We start from the raw sequence: 12667 nt of genomic DNA, 5'->3' as shown, positions 1-12667 counted from the left end.
TACAGCGGGGAATTACTGGCCTCATGCCTATGAACAAACTCAGATTATGTGAGAGTGCAGGAGTTTCTCTCCCCCATCCAATACTCTCTAGTTTGTGGTACTGACTCAAACTCTGCCTTTTAAGAATTTGTGCCTTTGTAAGGGCGTGATCATGCATATTCACGTGTGAATAGCTTTACGAACATGAGTGATCCCACAGATACCAGTGGGACTACTTGCTTGAATATAGTTACCTATGTACATTATCTTTGTAGAATTGGGCCCAGACTAAGTAAGTAGAATTGAGTGGGTACGTTTCTTTATTTAGGCCACGATTTTCAAAAACAGGGGGCTGAGTTGGGCATTTAGATTAATGGCCTGATTTTCAAAAGTGCAGGGTGTCTAGGAACTCAATTGACCCCAATAGCATTCTCCACTGTAAAAATCAGGCTGTTTATGATGCATCTAAATACCTATAATTGAAAATACTGTATCACTCTTAAATTATAAGCTATTTGCATGTAGTTCTTATTTCCAGAAGCATCCAGATTGTCAGTGGAAAGACTTAATTCAATTTATGAGGATCTCTCTTTTGCCTGAGACTGCAAACTGCACAAATGCATACTGATTGTTTTTTATTGTACCTTTGCTCAAAGCCCTGTGATCTGCAAATCTGTTTTCCCCACCAACCCCCAATTTATTTTGGAATATTTCGAGGTCCACAAGTGTGTGTGGAGGAGAAAAGAAATTAAACTTATTTTTGCTGCACGAGAACTTCAAAAATGGTCAAGGAATTTTGTAACACTTTATGTCCCATCCTCCAAAGAAAGCATCAGAGTGAATTTGCATGTAGAGCTCTGGAGTAAATGTTGTATAATTCATAGGAGAGGGATAAATGTGAAATGTGGTGGCATAACAAAAGAATGGGTGCATCCTTTTGTCCATGGTACGTGACTAACAATAGGCAGAGTTCTGCTGAGTAAGTCAGTCTGTCTGATTTTTTGGAGGGGTCAGTTTTAAGCCTGCTTTGATATCCATTGATCTGGAAGATCATTTTTCATTCAAATATATTATTTTTTATTTGTTTTATGGTTGTGCCTGGTGGTATCAGACAAGATTTGGGCCCCATCGTCCTAAGCACAACGCATACACCTACATACACAGAGTAAGAGATGGTCCGTGCCCGAAAGAGCTTAGAGTCTTAATAGACAAGACAGGCAGAGGGTAGGAAGGGAGAGCATCAGAGGGTGAAGTGGCTTTCCCAGAGATATAGAGCAGATCAGTGGCAGAACTGGAAATAGACCCCAGATCTCCTGAGTCCCAATCCAGTGCCCTATCACTCAGTCCACACACCTCGCATTCTTTCTCCTTTTCTGTGTTTCTCTTAATCAATGTGCTACAGAGGCCCGCTGGGGATTAGCTTGGCAGTGTAGATGCCAGAACTGTGTTGTGTTGAGTTAGGCCATTTGATGAGGATATTGCTGCAATTGGCTACAGGTTTATAAGTCTCCGGGGTGGGTGATCATGGAGGAACGTGCCGTTAGCCGCCGGAGAGGGGCTCTTTTGAGCCTTCAGCTTTGTGGGATTTTTCTTTTTACGGCAAAAAGGATCTAGCAAACCAATGTCCGTTTACTATCCTCTGAGACTATTCAGTCTGAGAGAAACATCCGATACCCTTTTATTGGTACCCAGCAGAAGATGAGACTACTAATGATTGCGTAAGAGTCTGCCTGCAATTTTAATACCTGATTGCATAATGAGGAGCACAGTTTTCAAATGTAGGCCCCTTGCTGGGATGTCCAAAGCCTGCATTTGGATACTGAACTCTGGAAGTAGGGATACTAATCACCCCTGTACACGGGGCTGGCACAAGGTCTGTGCATGACTCAAGCCTCCAAAATAGGGCTTAAGGTGGACTTGAGTGATGTCCATTTGCCCCTATGCACCGTTCTGAGCACCTAAATGCAGGGCATGAACATCATGTTAGGGCCTTGGCTTTGACAGGTGTGTCTGATTGGAATCACCAAGCGTAGCATTCACCACTGAAAGCAAGATCAGTGAAATTTGTTTCTACAGTCTGGGGGGGGCTAGTAGTCAAGGGGGCTGGTAGGTAGCCAGTGTCTGCAGGATGGCCCACGGCCAATAAGTAGTAAAAATAAATAAATAAATAAATATTCTAGGGTTATTTAGTGGGGAAAATCCAAGCAGATAGGTTCATCTGGACCCAGCCATAACTGTAAGGGTGCATATGCTGTCTGCCGTGTGCAGTTAGCTCTGTGGGGATTGACTTTGTAACCCTCTGGTGTATGGGACAAGATCCTCAGCTGAGCTCCATTGCTTTCAACCGAGCCATGCTGACTTTTATGCCAACTGAGGATCCGGCCCATAGATATACTTCTCCTGCCCCACAGAGAGCACGGGGGGCCTAAAAATATTTCAGTACCTCCGTCGTCTCACCAGAAACGCTGCTGAGGAAACCTGTCTCGGCATTGTACCAAACCTCGCTGGGCTGCTGGGAAAGTGGCTGGGCCCGTCTGCTGGAAGATGTGACTACACGCGCTTTGGCTGTCAAAGGAAACCTGGGTGACATGTTGTAGCCTGCAGTAGGATGCACATGTGCTGTACGCCGTAGAAGGAAAGTGCAATGTGTTTTTAAACGTCAGTCCGTTTGGGGGTGGGAGGTTGTTTATGACATACTTGTGCGTCTGAGTCAACAGATACAGAACTTCATGCGTGGCTGTGAGAAACACGTTCATATTGGGCCTGAGACTGCTCTGAGTGCAGCTGATTTTTACTGTTCTCTTTAGCGAGAGCAGGATTGGGCCTGTAGACGAATTTGTCTCAGCTGTACTCTACAGTATTATCTTTCTCGCCTGCTTTAAAAGGGACACGCATTTTAAACAGTATCGTCACAACAATTCTCTAGCCCCACTTCGGCAAAGCACAGGCTTAGGGTTAAGTCCACCTGTGTTCAGCAAAGCGCTTAAACCTGTGTTTTAGCATTAAGCGTCTGCTCAAAAGCTTTGCTGAATCGGAATCTTGAATGTTAAAATGGCTATAGCCCAAAGTGGGAATGTTCCCCAGGTTTTAAATAGTCCTATAAAAGAAAAATACAACCCAGCACTTTGTCACTGAGAAATGTTTATTTAAAAAGCTATTTATATAGGTCCTACGCAGCTTGCTTTGTGTTCCGTCCTTGTGGCCCTGCAGCAGTAGATGACTAATAGACGCTGGGCTCTTTCAAAGCTGACTAAAGGATTTAGGTAGCTAAAGCCCTTAGATGGCTTTGAAAAGCTCAACTACTATTCCCAGAAGTGTGCTGGTACAAATCCTTGATACTACCAAGGAATCAAGGGAGTAGTCAAGCAAGAAGGGACCATTTAAATATCTGCCTTCAGAACCGAGGGAGAAATCTCCATGTTTGCTACATGGACAAAGTAACTAGGGTTGCCAACTTTCTAATTGCACAAAACGGAACACTCAAGCCCCCCCCCCCACTTCCCCAAGGCCCTGCCCCCTGCTCACTACATTCCCCCTCCCTCGGTGGCTTGCCCTCCCCCACCCTCACTCACTTTCATGGGGCTGGGGTGTGGGAGGGGGTGAGGGCTCTAACTGAGGGTTCAGGCTCTGGGGTGGGGCCAGAAATGAGGGGTTCAGGGTGCAGGAGGGGGCTCTGGGCTGGGGCAGGGGATTGGGGTATGGGAGGGGGTGGGGCTCCAGCTGGGGGTGTGGGCTCTGGGGTGGGGCTGGGGTTGAGGCGTTTGGGGTGCAGGAGGGGGCTCCAGGCTGGGGGGTGGGGCAGAGGGATTCAGGGGGTGGGAGGGGGCCCTGGCCTGGGGCAGGGGGTTGGGGTATGGGAGGGGGTGAGGGCTCCAGCTGGGGGTGCGGGCTCTGGGGTGGAGCTGGAGATGAGTTCAGAGTGTGTGTGTGTGGGGGGGGGGGGGCTGCAGGTTGAGGCAGGGGGGTGAGGGCTCTATCTGGGGATGTGGGCTCTGGGGTGGGGCCAGGGATGAGGGGTTTGGGGCAGAGGGGTTCAGGATGTGGGAGGGGGCTCTGGGGGTGCAGGCTCTGGGATGGGGGGGTTGGGGTGCAGGAGGGGGCTCTGGGTTTCAGGGGGGTTGGGGCATGGGCTTACCTCTGGCGGCTCCCAGTCAGCGACGCAGCGGGGTGGCTAAGGCAGGCACCCTGGAGGCAGCCAGCAGGTCCAGCTCCTAGGCGGAGGCGCGGCAGGCAGCTCTGTGTGCTGCTCTCGCCCGCAGGCACCACCCCTGCAACTCCCATTGTCTGGGAACCGGTGCGAATGAGAAGCCAGTGCTCGGGGTAGGGGCAGTGTGCAGAGCCCCGTGGCTCTCTCCTTCCCCCCCCCAACCTAGGAGCTGGATCTGCTGGCCGCTTTTGGGGTGCAGCGCGGTGCCAGGACAGGTAGGGACTAGCCTGCCTTAGCTCCACAGCACCACCAACTGGACTTTTAACGGCCCGGTCGGCGGTGCTGACTGGAGCCACCAGGGTCCCTTTTCGACTGAGCGTTCCGGTCGAAAACCGGACACACGGTCACCCTAAACTGTTCCTGTTTTCAAGCGTGTTTTTTGCACTGGAGAATAAAACCAACATTGAATAAATACTGACGATCCAGTCAGACCTCCCAAGGCCAGCAGAGTCAGGCTAGAGACAGACTGGAGACATCTCGGTACCACAGGAGCTCTGTTCCAGGACCGGATCCATCACTGTGGTATCTGAGTGGCTGATGGCGGTGCTCTTCTCTCGGAGTGGGTCCTGAACTCTTTTGTGTTAATTGACACTGCCAGGCTGGAGGTCCCTTCTTTTGGCTGAGCTGTTAAAACTGAGCAACCTGAAAACTGGAGGTAGTTAAAGGCCCCGTAAACTTCTTCCCCATAGTAAGAGGCTTCAACCACTGTGCCACGTTTACATGGCAGTTGGTTGGATTACGTGCTGCTCACCCCCCCTTGCCCCTGAAGTTTTAGTTGTGCTGCGTTCTCCTCAGTCTTGCAGCCAGTGGTGCTGCATTGCAGCCCAGTGCCGGGGGACCAGGCCCTGCTGCAAGTTTCTTGACAACAGGGGTGTTTGTGCAGTGTATTAACAAAGGGAGCAAAGCGCTCGGGTGAAAGGGGCCCCAGAAATGCCCAGGATGATGGCTACTACTATGGCCTGCGAGGGATGGAAGTGACTAGCGACTTGCCGAATGGGAGAAGAACAAGCCAAACCCTACGAGCTCCTTCTCAGTTCTCCGTGCCCTGCTCATGAGGAGTGACCCGAAGGCCATACCTGCCGCTCGGCGCCATTCCCCCAATTTAAGCTGCTGAACTGAAAAGCATTTATGCAAACAGGCTGATGTTCAAGCAGCCTTCCGCACCGCTGGGCCGGGCCCTTATCCTTTCCAACACATTCGCTATCTCCGTGGGGTTTATTTTTATCTAACCTAAATTCCCTTGCTGTTTCGGAAGCAGTTATGTGTGCGATTTAGTGTACGACGGGTGGGAGATCCCTAGTTTTGCTCTGGCAGTGGGACGAGTTTCTGATTTAGTCTAAGCCAGCCAGTTTGGTGATTGCACTGTGCTAGCCCTCCTGTGCAGAACTGACATTATTGCAAAGATAGTTATATTTTGGGCTGTCGGAAAATCCATTTCTCCATACTAAGGCTTAAAGGGACTTTGATTGTTCCCCTGCTGCTGTTTGTTGCTGTTACAAAAACCCATTTACTTGGGCGGTGGATAAGGGGGTGAGACTTGGACTCAGGAGTCTCGAGTTCCATTCCCAGCTCTGTCAATGACCTGCTTTGTGACAATGGACAGGTCACTTCCTGGCTGTGTGCCTCTGTCTTCCCATCTGTAAAATGGGGATCACGATATTTGGTTTATTTTGCAAAGTGCATTGAGATCTACACATGAACAGTAAGAGATGAGTGATGTTACATATTTTTACATATGTTTTTTTAAAAAATCCCAGTGGAATCCCAAAGTCTCTGAAATGCATCTTTTTAAGAGCCTCAGTTTTTTTTATTAATTATGATTTAGTTTAAGTACAGGGTGCTGGCCACTTTCCAGACCTGCAAGAATGGATAATCCAGGGGTTTCTGCCTTATTCCAGTTTTTCCCACCCATTCCTACATGAAAGGAAAGCTGCTGCTATTTATATTATGGTTGCTCCTAGAGCCCTTGGCCAAGATCAGGGCCCCCCGGTGCTAGGCGCTGTACAGATACGTAGTAAGAGACTCTTCCGCCCCCAAAGCTTGCAATCTAAATAGGTACAAGACAAAGGAAGCCAATCCCTATTTTCCAAGTAGGAAACTGAGGCACGAGAGGGAAGTGACTTGCCTGGTGTGACAGCAGGCACCTCTGTGATTTGAACCCAGCTCTCCTGTATCCCAACCCAGCTCCTAATCATAAGGTCATCTTTCCCCTTTCTTAAACGGGAGCCTCGCAACCAGAAGGACTCCTTGAAGGATGAGTGAATTTTTTGAGCGTAACGTTTGAGATATATATATATTTATTTATATTTTTTAACCGTCTAATGGGATCATTGTTAGCAGCACGGGAACGTGAAGGAGAAACGCTGTGGCTCATTGAAATGAAACTGTCTAAAGGCTCATTGAAAAAAACTTACCAGAACCCAAGTCTCCAACGATTCAGACGTCAAGATGTACTTGAAAAGAGAGAAACAAACCTCAAAAGCTTTACGTTTTAATTGGGCTCATCAAAAATGTCAGCGCCGGCCGTGTGTTCTCTTTTTCTGCTGACAGAGGTAGCGTGTTCATTAACTTTGTTACAACGGTGGCATTCAGAGGTGGCTGTTAAATACGGAGGGCCCAATCCTGGGAGGTGCTGAGTGTTCTCCACTCCGAGTGAAGTCAATGGGAAAATTCCCATTGATTTCAGTGGTGCAGAATCAGGCCCAATGCCTCCTATAAGCCCAGTGAGCCTTGTCCCGTGCCGTTGACTTCGGTGGGAGCAGGGAGTGTGTGTGTGATGGGAGAGGAAACGGATCAACACGTGGTGGGCGGCGACCATTTAATCAATTTCATAAAATTCATGAGTCACAACTGGGTGGGGACTGGGAAACCCCTTCGTCATGCCTGACAGGAGGAAGTCTGGAGTGGCCCCCTAACTGCATTTGGTCTCCCTTTATTGACAAGGTGAGGAATATTAGTGTTACCCTGGTTGTACTGTTTCATGTAGCCATCCATTCAGAGAAGTGCAGGCCTCCGGATCTGTGAATTATAGGAGTCTCCGCTTTCCCGACACAGATGGTTTGCAATGGCTGCACTTCTCAGCCCTAGAGCAAAAATGCAGTAGGACCTTTTGAGCAGTGCAAAATGTGGAGTCTCCTTAAAGGGAGAAGCTGAGGTATTCTCCCCAGATGGTGGTGTTACAGATGTAGTAGCGCTGCTTTTTACAGCAAGGTTCCAATCCTGCAGAGCTCCATGCGGAGAAAACCTGCGATGCAAGGAACTTACTGCAGGATCAGGGCCTTCGCCCTTTGTTCTGTGCTTGTACATGGGGGTATTCCATGGAAAATTACACGAAAGGAGCTTTAAGGCTGCAGGTTCCAGTAGGAAATGCTGAATTTAACTTTGCCCCCTGCTTTGTGCAAGCATGTTATGAAACAGTTTCTAATTACTTGATGGCATAGTATTTCTCAACATGAGGATTAATTAGTATTAATTAGCTCGTGTGTTTATACAGCTCTTTGGATATGTAAACAGCTGAAAGGTCTCCTGGAAGGTCATGTAGAAAGATGGGTTTTTAAGGAAGACGTCACAAAACCAACCCTTAAGAATCAAACTCCTTGGAAAAGGAACCTCTTGTGAAGAACAGCATTTGCAGCTCAGAGAAATGTTGTCTCTTCATTTCTGAGACAGTTTCCTGCATTGATGTCAAACTTCTTAAGTGACTGAAACTCCCTGGGAAGATCCTTATTTTCGTCTGGGCCTGTAAGGATCTAACCAGCCTTACCGGATCTGGGCTGTGCATGACTCCTCTGAACTCACACGCCAAACCTTTTAGGGGGATGCTCACACGCCAAACCTTTTAGGGGGATGCTCATCCCTAAGGGCTAGTCTATACTTGAACATTTTCCAAAACACTGATTTCCGAATATTTATCCCAGAATCCAGTGGATTACATTAAATTGGGAAAAGGCACTCTGATTCTGCCATAAGAATGTCCACAGGTGGATTTATAACTACTTCAGAATAGCTATTTTGGTCAATTTCTAACTGTAGAGAAGCCCTGACTGTTCCAAACTTTTCTTCCATTCCATGTGCTGATAAAGTAAAGCCCCGCTGAAGAGCTGTAGATTATGCTGCTTCTGATCGTCTTGCAGTTGGCTAGTTTGGATTAGTCTTTGTAAATTGTTTTATTGTTACGTTGCTTGTCATCATCCCCTTACCAAGGCCTGCTAATAAGTGCTAAATGTTACTATGATGAGGTATTCACCACCTTTCTGCCGCTCTTGGTGTTCCTGATACTTGTAATGCCGTGATCTGGGCTAATGCTTATGAAATCAGGGAAGAGGTAATTTCTCATCTGGAGATTTGTGTCCACGGCTTAGCTCCTCCGAGCCAGACAATGCTCCTTTCTTGGTCGCTTGTTTCACTTTTCCAGGAAGAACGTTGGCTTTGTTTGTCTGTTCTTCCCTAGATGAAATGAGATTCATCAGGTGATGGAGCAGAAGTCTTCCCTGGGCTGGCGCTCAGGACAATGCTCTTAATGCCGAGGGTCAGTTTGGTTGCGGAGTCACAGAAACCAAATCTGGAAGGTTAGAGATCACATTAGTATTGCAAAGATCAAAAAGCACAAGCAAATGGATGCCCTACATCAGCTGTTCCAAACCAGTGGTATTGCCAAGCCTTTTGCAACAAGTACACTAGTCTCCCATTCTCCATGTTATTAGTGTTGAGTCTGTTCTTGGCCCGTTGTACACACCACTGTCTAGCTGCCATTAGGGTGACCAGATGTCCTGATTTTATAGGGACAGTTCTGATTTTTGGGTCCTTTTCTTATATAGGCTCCTATTACCCTCTAACCCCTGTCCAGTGATTTTTCACACTTGCTGTCTGGTCACCCTAGCTGCCATTCAGCTGTGTACGTTGTAATTCATTATCAAGCAAACAGTTTCCACGAGAGGTAAGTATGAGCAACTGAACAGAAGGCAATGGGCACTGGTTGGTGCAGGCAATGTAAACTATCATTTGCCTCAAAAGACTGAGAACCACCCAGCATCCATAAACTCGTCTCTACGTTTTTGTGCGTGTCCCACTAGCTAGGATTCAGTTTGTAGCCCTCCTCTTACCGATTGTTTACAACACCCTTTTGCAGACAATGATGTTGACACGCGCTGCGGTTGACTGTGCTGAATTATCAGCGGAAACATCTGTGCCTGACCTGCATTACCAATTGCAAATTACTTTTTTCGCATTAACACCCATAAAATTGTAATGCTTATCTGCCTCTCCTTCCCGCTAATTATTGGAGGAGGTTTATGTTAATCTTACTGTAAATTAATTGTTCACAGTTTGGAACCTTTTAATATCCCAGTCACTTGAACTGAATAGATAATTGCATCCGTGCATTTCAGACCTAGCCTGGTTACAACCTTCTCTTTTGGAATAAGGATGTTTTTCAGCATGACCTACTCCAGTACCTGGCTTCCCACACAATGGATTTGAGCTGCCTTTGTTTCCTTTGCTGTTTAAATCACGTGGCTGCCTATAGCTAGGTTTGGAAGGATTAGATGTTTATTGGTAAATGTCGGTAAACGTCAATTTCATCGTGCACGCACGCGCTGATAATGTATTTCCATCCATGATGATCGAAATTTACAGACACGCAAAGTAAGAAAAACGCTGCTCGTAAACTTGTTAGCGTTTGATTTAAGGACATTTAGCTTATATATTTTGACATGTGATGCTGACAATTTTGTGTTTTAATAGTTATAAAGCGTTACCTTTTTGAATCTGTCTGCTGTCATTAAATTGTCTGATTTCCCCCCCCCCCCCCATTTCTCACAACGGAAAATTGAAATTGATAAAAATAAAAAAATGCTTAAAGCCCATCACTTTGTGCAAATGTGAACATTTAAATCAATAAAAATAGAAAACAAATGCTTAAAAATAAACATCTATTGAAATTATTTAAAAAATTATTTTTAAAAAAAAAGGTACTCTGCCAAGCCTACCTACAGCAAACGCCTTGAATGTCTCACTGAGTCAGTTGTGATAACTGGGCTCTTCCACTGTAATTCTTGTGTGTGTGTGTGTGTGTGTGTGTGTGTGTGTGTGTGTGTGTGTGTGTGTGTGTGTGTGTGTGTATGTACACATTCCACATCCTGGCAGACTGTTTAAAAACTGGAGCATTCGGCATACGTGATGTGGCTTAGTAGTCCCCTCCTATCTTTCTCCAGAGGCTGGTGCAGCAATTACCGACGCTTTGAAGTTAAAAGACGAGTGACATTTAGAAAGTTCTGAGTTTCGTCTTTTTTTAATAACATCTGAATCATTATATTTGTAATCGGCAGGAGCTTTGATCTTGGTGTCACATGCTGGACTGGTTTCCATAGGCGATAACTTTAAAAAGAGGCTTTGCAACCCTTCAGCTGTTGCTTGTTTCCCCTAGCTTTGGAACTTCCTTCATTTATACCCGCGAGTGGCGAGTCACAATCGCCGCTTCTGATTGGCTAACAATTGCGTGGCCTCCTATTATGTTTGTCGTCCCACCTCCTCCATCCCTGCCTTGGCCTGCTTGTTTGTCTCATCCACTTGTTGCATCTTATGGGTTTTTTTTTTTTTTTTTAGACTGTAAGTGATTTGGGCCTGTCATTCTAGATTTCTAACGCACCTACTCAGTGGGGCCCAACCTGGTTGGCCTTTAGGCACTAGCACAGTATAAATGTTAATAATATTAAATTGCATGCCAGTCTTTCATCTGCACGAATGCACAGCAAGAGACAGGCCCTGCCCTGAAGAGCTTCCAGCTCAAATGAGCACAGCCGACAATGGGACCATTATCTCCATTTTATAATTGGGGCACAGAGGTGGAGGGGTGGAGTGATTTGCCCAGAGTCACAGACAGTTCGTGGCAGGGGTGGGAGTCGATCTCTGATCTCCTGAGTCCCAGGCTAGTGCCTTAACTGTAAGCCCATCTTCCTGACCAAATGCATGGCTGCTGAACGAAGTGACGGATGAAGAGCAGAGGCCAGGAGTCCGGCTGGATTTTATCACAAGAGACCGTTCTGCTACAGGCCTCAATCCAGAGCCAACAAGCAAACTCTGAGTAGAAAGATTTCCCCCTACCCCTGCAAGAACCACAAGGTACCAGGTGGGTGGGGGAATAGATTTCTCTGCAGAGCAGGACTGAACTGAATTGGCAGAGCGGCATGAGAAAAAGTGCAAGGGTAGGCAAAATCGTAAGGCTGGATTCTGCTCTCTCACCAGTTTTGCATTGATGCTAGTCGCTCCTCCTGTCCTGCATGGACGTGAGAAGAGAATTGGACCTTTCGGAGGGGTCAGAAGATTCCATTCCCCAGAGGTCGGGAATGGAAGTGGGGCAGACAGACCTACCTTCTCTCCAATAGTGACAGGAGCTGAGCTGTTGATGGGGGAGGGCGGGGGCTGATGAGCAGGTGAGTATAATCTGGGTACTCTGCCCCTCTGCCAATCCCCGCCATCTGGAGCTGTTGGGTGAAATACCTGTATATTTATTGTTACAAAAATGTATTTCACTGCAGCCCATTTGCAGGCCTGGGAGCGACTCCGGGGGGGGACGTGATCTCTATATCCGTAGCAGCACAAGTTCAGGGACAACCTGCCAAACAGTTCAAGCCCCAGCCACCAAAGAACGGATTCTTGTCCTAGCAGTGATTCTATCCTGGCTAGAACCCAGGAGGCCAAGCTACTGGTATTTCAGGCTTTCGTAACTGGTGCTTTATCCCGTCTGTGGCGCTTAGGCTACGGCAAGCCCCAGTCTCACGGGATCAGAGTGCACGTGAGTGAACAGGAGGCAGCAGGCGCGGACTGGTGTAGCCGTTCATCTGTCATGAATACATTAGCGGCTCATAGGGCAATGACAGTTGCATGAAAGATGGATTGGGGCCTGATCCAAAGCCCATTGAAATCAATGGAAATCTTGCTGCTGACTTCAGTGGGCTTTGGATCAGGACCCTTGTGGGTGTGTTTATCTACTGGATTTATAGGAAGGAATTAGAAAATGGATCCTCTGATGTATACGCCACTCACGTGAACCTGTCCTCTGGGACGCTCTGTGGGAGCCCCTGGCGATGAGCATGTGTCGGTGTATTTTGCATTTAGCATTCTAATCAGAGCCATGATGCGACTTGTCAGCTGTATTTGAGGGTAAAGTGTGACCACCTCCTTTGGTGAGCTACATCACAAATCAACTTCGTTTGTTTCGCAACATGACTTTTAAATGACATCTGGCTCTCGCTTTGGTGAGGCTGCTTCTTAATCAGTTTAACATGCATGGTACACCCTTTGAAACTTAAACTAGACACAGGAAAACTCCCAAACCTCCATTCCTAACCTCCCATGGTTTGCAAACAACTTTGTTTCTCACTTGGTGTATCTGATCAGATGTTTGAAAGAGGTTATAAAGACGTTTTGAAGCATGGAAGTTACATTGAGAAGATGTGATGCTTTTTAATATATATATCCCAG

The 12667-nt window shown here is 47.1% G+C and overlaps 1 protein-coding gene across 2 annotated transcripts in view; it reads left to right on the top strand.

Annotated features, from left to right (window-relative positions):
• DVL1 (dishevelled segment polarity protein 1) overlaps positions 1–12667 on the top strand; it is a 173976-nt gene that overhangs the window by 75243 nt on the left and 86066 nt on the right. The window lies entirely within an intron of this gene.

This window comes from Emys orbicularis, chromosome 22 (assembly GCF_028017835.1).
Source record: "Emys orbicularis isolate rEmyOrb1 chromosome 22, rEmyOrb1.hap1, whole genome shotgun sequence".
NCBI lineage: Eukaryota > Metazoa > Chordata > Testudines > Emydidae > Emys > Emys orbicularis.
This window is presented reverse-complemented; position numbering and strand designations above follow the sequence as displayed.